A 6626-nucleotide genomic window follows, 5' to 3' on the forward strand; every position below is an offset into this window, starting at 1 on the left:
GAAGTGCCCGGGATCACCACACAGAAAACACCCTCTAGGAGCCACAGACCATTGAGAAGGTCCAGCGCCCGAGTGTCCATCATGGCCTGAAAGCCTAAAAGCAGAACCCTGGGACACCTGTCCCGAACTATAAGGACCACGTCTTGACTGACCTCCCTCGAATATCGGCATGGCTGTATAAACTTGTCTGCTGAACTAATGGTGGCAACTCTTACCAAGTAACCCCTACTCCAAACGAGGTACCTTCATAACTATTGAAGTGGGGCCTCTTGCCTGCCCACTCGTCATAGTCCTCACATCTAATAAACTCGACCTCATTGACTGCGTCCACTATTTTCTGAAGAGAAATTCCGAAAGCAGACATCTGAGCTGTAACCAAACGAAGATGACAAATCAAGCCATTAGTGAATCTCCTCACCCTTTCAACCTCATCTGGAAGAATCATCAAAGCATGTCGAGACAAGGCATGGAACTGCATCTCATACTCGGCCACTATCATGCAATCCTAGCATAGTCTCTCAAACTAATCCCTTCTCCGCTCCCTCACACTATGGGAAATGAACTTCTCCTAGAACGCCACAGTGAACGAAGCCCAAGGAAAAGAAGGATACCCTACTGGCCTGGTCTCAACATATGACCTTCACCACTGCTTGGCGGGTCCAATCATCTGAAAAGTGGTGCAGTCCACCCCGCAAGACTCTACTAACCCGAGGTTTTACAACCTTTTATGACAGCTAATCAAGAACTTATAAGCATCATCATTAGGGTTCCTATCATACCTAGGAGGATTGATCTTCTTAAATCTGTCAAGCATCTTCAGTTCCTCCATGGTCATTGTGGGCTGAACACCTGGGGGTGAAGTAATTCCAGGAACTAGTACACAAAAGAAACAAGAAGTTGTAGCAGCAGCAGCTGGCTGAGCCCCGGTGTTTGAAATACGAGAACAGTCATATGATCAGGAGTCTATCCTCCGACCCTTGTCTGAGAACCATACGGAGTGACAGGTAGAATACCCGCCTGTGCCATACTATCAAGAAACCCCAACATGTAAACCAAAGTATCCTGAAGCACAGGTGTAGCAATGAAACCCAGTGGTGCCTGTGTCGACCCAATCTCGTCGGCCTGAATATGCTCATCCTCCAACGAACATTCGGCTTAGAAGATGCTGCTCTAGCATCACACTAAGCATCTGCTGCTAGTCAGCCCCTGGTCAGTACTGCAACTCGTGCTTTACCCCTCGCCCCCTCTCCCCGTCCCCCGCCCGTGCACGGGCCTTGCGCACGTGTGCGGGTGCGTGTGCGGGCTCGTTCTCCGGCTCGTGTTCGAACGAGTCCTCACTATTTGTGAGAAATAGTTAAACAAAGAGATTTAAAATTCAATAAAGTCAACAACGCACTGTAAGAATGAAAGAACAAAAATTTCCTAAATGTCCTATAGCCTCTCGAAGATAGGTACGAACATCATCGTACCGATCCACAAGACTCTACTAGACATTGTTCTTGAACTTATGATACTGCTGAAGGTAGTGCTCTGATACCAAATTTTCAGGACCCAAAATCTCAAGTGGACGTGAGGGCACCTACTCTAACCAGTAGGTGAACCCAAGTAAAAGCTTAAGTCTTTTAACTATGATAAATGCAGAAAACTAAGTCATACACCTCTCAAAACTTGGAGCCATAAGTACAAGACCCACAAATATGGAGCACAAGTCTGAAAGTCTATAATAACTGTCTGAAAAGTAAAGACAAAAAAGTAAGATAGATATGGAGTTCGGTGTCATGGAACAGCCAGTAGCTCACCCTTTTAACTCCAGAAGATATGCCTCAATGATCGGCGGTAACTCATCCGCTACTCAAACTCAGAACATAACTTGCACTTAGAATAGGTGCAACAAGTGTAGAGTGAGTATGAAGCAGCATGTGCATTCAGTAGGATCATTGACCCATCCTAAGCTGAAGCGATGGCGAGGGTTGGTCTTTCCAATACTTACCTCCACATTTCATTAGTAACCAATTCAAGAAGTTATAATACTTAAGCAAATAAAGAGTAGAAAGTCCACAAATCAAGTAAACTACCGAAATTCGAGTCTTCCCGAGAACCCATTCACAAGTCAAGTAATGAGAATGCAATCAATTAAGAATGATATGCAATGGCCAATATGCACCAATATACACATGCTCTTGTAGTAGGTTTCACGTGACCCATGACGAACTCATAAGGTCCATATACTCACCCGAATCCTAGATCTCCCAGATCACATTAGGCATCTAACCTATATTAGCTATGTTATAATCATCACTCCGCCAATAGCATATCCAATCGGGCCACCCCGAACCATCCCATAGGATTCATCAAATAAGTATGTCAATGTTGTCATATGAAGTATGAAATGAATATGCGTACAACAGGAAATTACACGGTACCAAGTAAATTCTAAAGATACCTCCTTTTCATAGTTTAGACGGGAATTGGAGTGATGGATGCACCAACAAGTAATATAATCAAGATTAATCAAGTTTGGCTATGGTAAGCCCATTTCACCGAAATAATCAAATCAATCAAGTAAATTTAGCAACTATCAGCTAATGCCCATATGCTTTGGCATTCTCTACTATATGACAATTATTCCTTTTCATTACTTTACCCATCACTACAAGAAAAAAGCTTATCAAAGACCAACATTTAAGGACGAGTTGAAAATCTGGTCCCTAAATATATGCATATAGGGACAAGTTTTTTTTCTGGTTGCTAAATTTCACTTTTGCCCCTTGAACTAGGGATGAGATTAAAAATCTGGTCCCACAACTAATGAGAATCTGGTCCTAATAACCTAAATTGAGCGGGACAAAAGACCGGGGTTGATTTTTGCCTCTAGAAAAGTAAAAAGAACTAAAAAAATAAATAAAGAACTTTAACAATACTTATTCTAAAAATTACTTCATCTCTCTAAAATTCCTAAACCTAGACAAGCTCGTCGTTGCCCCAAATTTAGCTACAAAATAATTGCTACCCGTTCAATCAAGCTTAATCTTCAAAGAATGGCTCGCCACTCTCCCAAATTCATTTCTCAGCCTTAGATATCCCACGAGAAAAATCTTTCACCCAAATAATTATTTCCCGTAAATGGGTTTCTTCTTTATGCAATCTGAAAGTTCTTCTTCTTCTCCATATCTTAGGTTTTCAGTTTTCTCTTTAGGGTTGCTATATTATGTCATTTTCCATCAATCATCTCAGTAAAATTTACTATAACAGGTTGGTCTTCTTCTTATCCAACTCCTTTTAATTGTATTGTATTATTCTGTTACTTATTGTTCGATCTATGGGTCGAAATTGTATAGGGAAAATTATGAAACCCTTCAATGAGATTGTTGGGTTATTTAAGAATTGCTTTTTAAGATAATTTTATATCGGAAAGATTGCATTTTTCAGGGTTGCTAAAAACTTGCAAAGTTATGGTGTCTTCGATCTTTGGCGATGTATTGAGTGAACAAGAGATGAATCATATCCCATTTTACTCTCGAAAGGGATTAAACTCTTTAGATTCCATTCATGGAATCTATTGAGGATGCAAATCGCTGATGTAGCATCTACAATAGAGTTAACTATCGGGTATCGTATATTTGCAATGAAGTTTGTATTAGCAGATATGTACAGGTGGTGCACTTTGCTTGATTTTAAACTAATATGCTTTAAAGGAAAAGGGAAAATCTGAATTGGAGGGTAAGCATTGGAGCTTTATTCCTATTTAAACTGCTTTCAGTTAGAATATATCTCGCTGAGTGTATTTCAGTCTTTTTTCCTAGGCAAGGTAAAACCACATCTGGCCAATTTATTTTGCTTATTGATTTTGGGCGAGTACCTTCTTTGATTCATATGTTTTGGCTTCGTAATTGATGTTTTCCTCTAAAAGGTATCCTTATTTTCTTCTCTGTTTGGTGATGTAAAGTTGGATGGTTATTTCGAACCCTTCAAAGGCATTGAAGTTAATAGAAGACTGTTTTAGCCTAAAAATTGCTTTGCGAGTTAGTTTAAGTATGTGTTACCGTTACATCAAAGGCTTGAATCGCTAAAATAGAGTGGCTGATGAAAATCATTAAGCCACAAATGAACTAATCTTCTTTTGTCTATTACCGTATTTGTTTGCTATTTCATGTCTTTTATTTAGAACATTCTCTTTCATGGAATTTTATAATATCCACAAAATTATTCATCTCTTTGCACTGAAACTAAAATTTCACAAATTTGATATGTTCTTTTATTCATTTTAACTGATTGTGTATGTTCTGTTCATTTTTCTTTTTAGCAAATAGCTCCCTGTATCAATTTAGTGGAATTTTATTTTCATCTCCTTGGTTTAAAATTTGGTTCGCTTTGTGGAATCTCAAGCAAGTTTTTGACTGGAGAAATTGGGTTTCGGCTAATGTGCTTTCAGCTCCAATATAGTTATGCTCCATTAAGGTAACCGCATAGTTCAAGAGTTGTTTTATTGATCTATTTATTTTGGTTTAACAGGTAACTCTAGATGCATTTTTTGTTTTCTAAATTTGACGTCGGGTTTTGAGTTCGGGATGTGAGAGTGGGGTTAATAATCAACGAAGCATTAGAGTCTGATTCAAAATATATATGCAAAAGAATATTATATAATAACACTGATATCATATTTATCTTGTAAGTGAAGATGCTACTCATCTCTGCTTTCTATACCTTTTTTTGCTTTAACAGTTTTCTTTTACTAGCAAGCGAGTGTACATGATTTTTATTCTTTGATAATTTATTATCTATATTCTGTTCTGATTTACAGAATTTCCTCATTAGAGTTATTGAAAATCCTTAAGAAAGAGGTCTTTGAAAGAAACTGTCGTTTTAATAGTTCCATGGGCTTCATCCCCGAAATGTACAACATGATTTAACTCCCAATGTCATGTCTTTCTTCTCTAAATGATTTAGCAGCTTTTTGAATAGGTCTAATGAGGAGGTGTTACAAGATATTTTTTGGCCTTCTGGTGGTGTTGAGTCGGTGTACTGTATAGGTTTGACTCCTTGTGTTGCCTTTTCTTTCAATAAATATTTACTTGTCAATAACGTATAAATTGTAGACTATTACAAATATCTACCCATGAGTTCTTCAAGTTAATTGTATTTAATTTGGATTTTTATTACTTTAGTATACAATTGATGATTCCTTTGCATAAATCTTTTTGGTAGGAGGTCAGTATGTTATTGGTGTTGGGGAAGGCAAGGAGTAAACCAATATTGGGGTTGGACAGTTTCTAGCTTGTCTCACCATGAGAGTCATGAGGTATTCTATAATCCTATGGTTTGCAATTTTATTACTCAGTAGTGATTGTGTTAGTACTCTAAGGCTGTTGATGGTAAGAATTTCTCCTTCTATGCTGAAATTTATAAAGACTATTTGGAAAACAATTAAATTTTTAGAAAACCAATCTGCCCTGTACAGCATCAGGTTTTGTTATCGTATGATAGAAGTTTGAGATGTCTGCAAAGTCAGTTTTCGGGACAAGATGTTGGAGGTTGGGCGTACCTCGTTAGCTATTGTTTTATGCTAACATCATCTTTGATTATTGTTGCCTGTAGGTGTAAATTGGCTTCTTTCAAAAATAATACTTAAGTAGTAGTATAGTGGAGAAGTCTTCTTGAGCCTCTCTTTACTCAAAAAAATCAATGTGATAGCCTTAGGACCTCTATGTGCATTGGAAGATCCGACTGATACATAGGCATCTTACTTTGATTTCATTATTTAATGTTAGGCATACAGTATTAGAATATAAGTCTTTTCCTGCTGTGAAGCAAGGTATTTACATCTAGAACTTCCTTAATAATTTTTTTTGATAACCACGTTCAGAACTTACTCCTCAAATAAGGAGGTGAAGTTCTTATCTTTAATTTGCATAAGTAAACTTATGTGATATTTAGTTTGGTTGATAGGGCATGCTTTAATCCTCTTTACAGATGATAATGCATGATTCTCTATATTTTGGTTTGCTCTTGATGAAGCAGTATCTTGAATCTTTTGGTATTTTCAATGGAGTAAGAGGTACAGTTGAAGCTCTAAAATGCTTTATTCAGCTCTAAAATGCTTTGCACCACACAACTGATTGACTTATTCAACTTTATTTCAGGGAGACAGTGGCAAGTATTCTCTAGATTGTGTATTACATGGTTCAACTTTTACATCAGTTTTAGAAACTATCCGTTTTTGTAATCCATTGAATGATGGAAACAAGTACAAAATAATCTTAATGTTGAACCTCTTTTTGTAATCTTGTAGTTGTATAAAAAGTACAAACAATGATTGCAGGCATAGGCCCGTGCACAACATGGGCACCAACTACCTTGTTTTTGCAAGAGCATCCCAAATTTATGTGTGCCAAAGAAACTAAGGAAATTAATCTTAATTTCATTTGGTTTCAGGCTATTGAGTGTTAAGTCCGCAGGATATTGACACTTCCTATTTAGCTAAGCAATGCGTGAAGGCTATCAAGGAGGCAGCCTTTTATTAGTACTTATCCTTTTATATTAGCTTTGAAGCATATCAACTTGGGTAAGTTCTATCTCTATTTTTTTCTTTACAGTTTCAAATTCGTTGTTCACATACTTCTACGCAC

Source organism: Lycium ferocissimum, chromosome 7 (genome assembly GCF_029784015.1).
Source record: "Lycium ferocissimum isolate CSIRO_LF1 chromosome 7, AGI_CSIRO_Lferr_CH_V1, whole genome shotgun sequence".
Classification (NCBI taxonomy): domain Eukaryota; kingdom Viridiplantae; phylum Streptophyta; class Magnoliopsida; order Solanales; family Solanaceae; genus Lycium; species Lycium ferocissimum.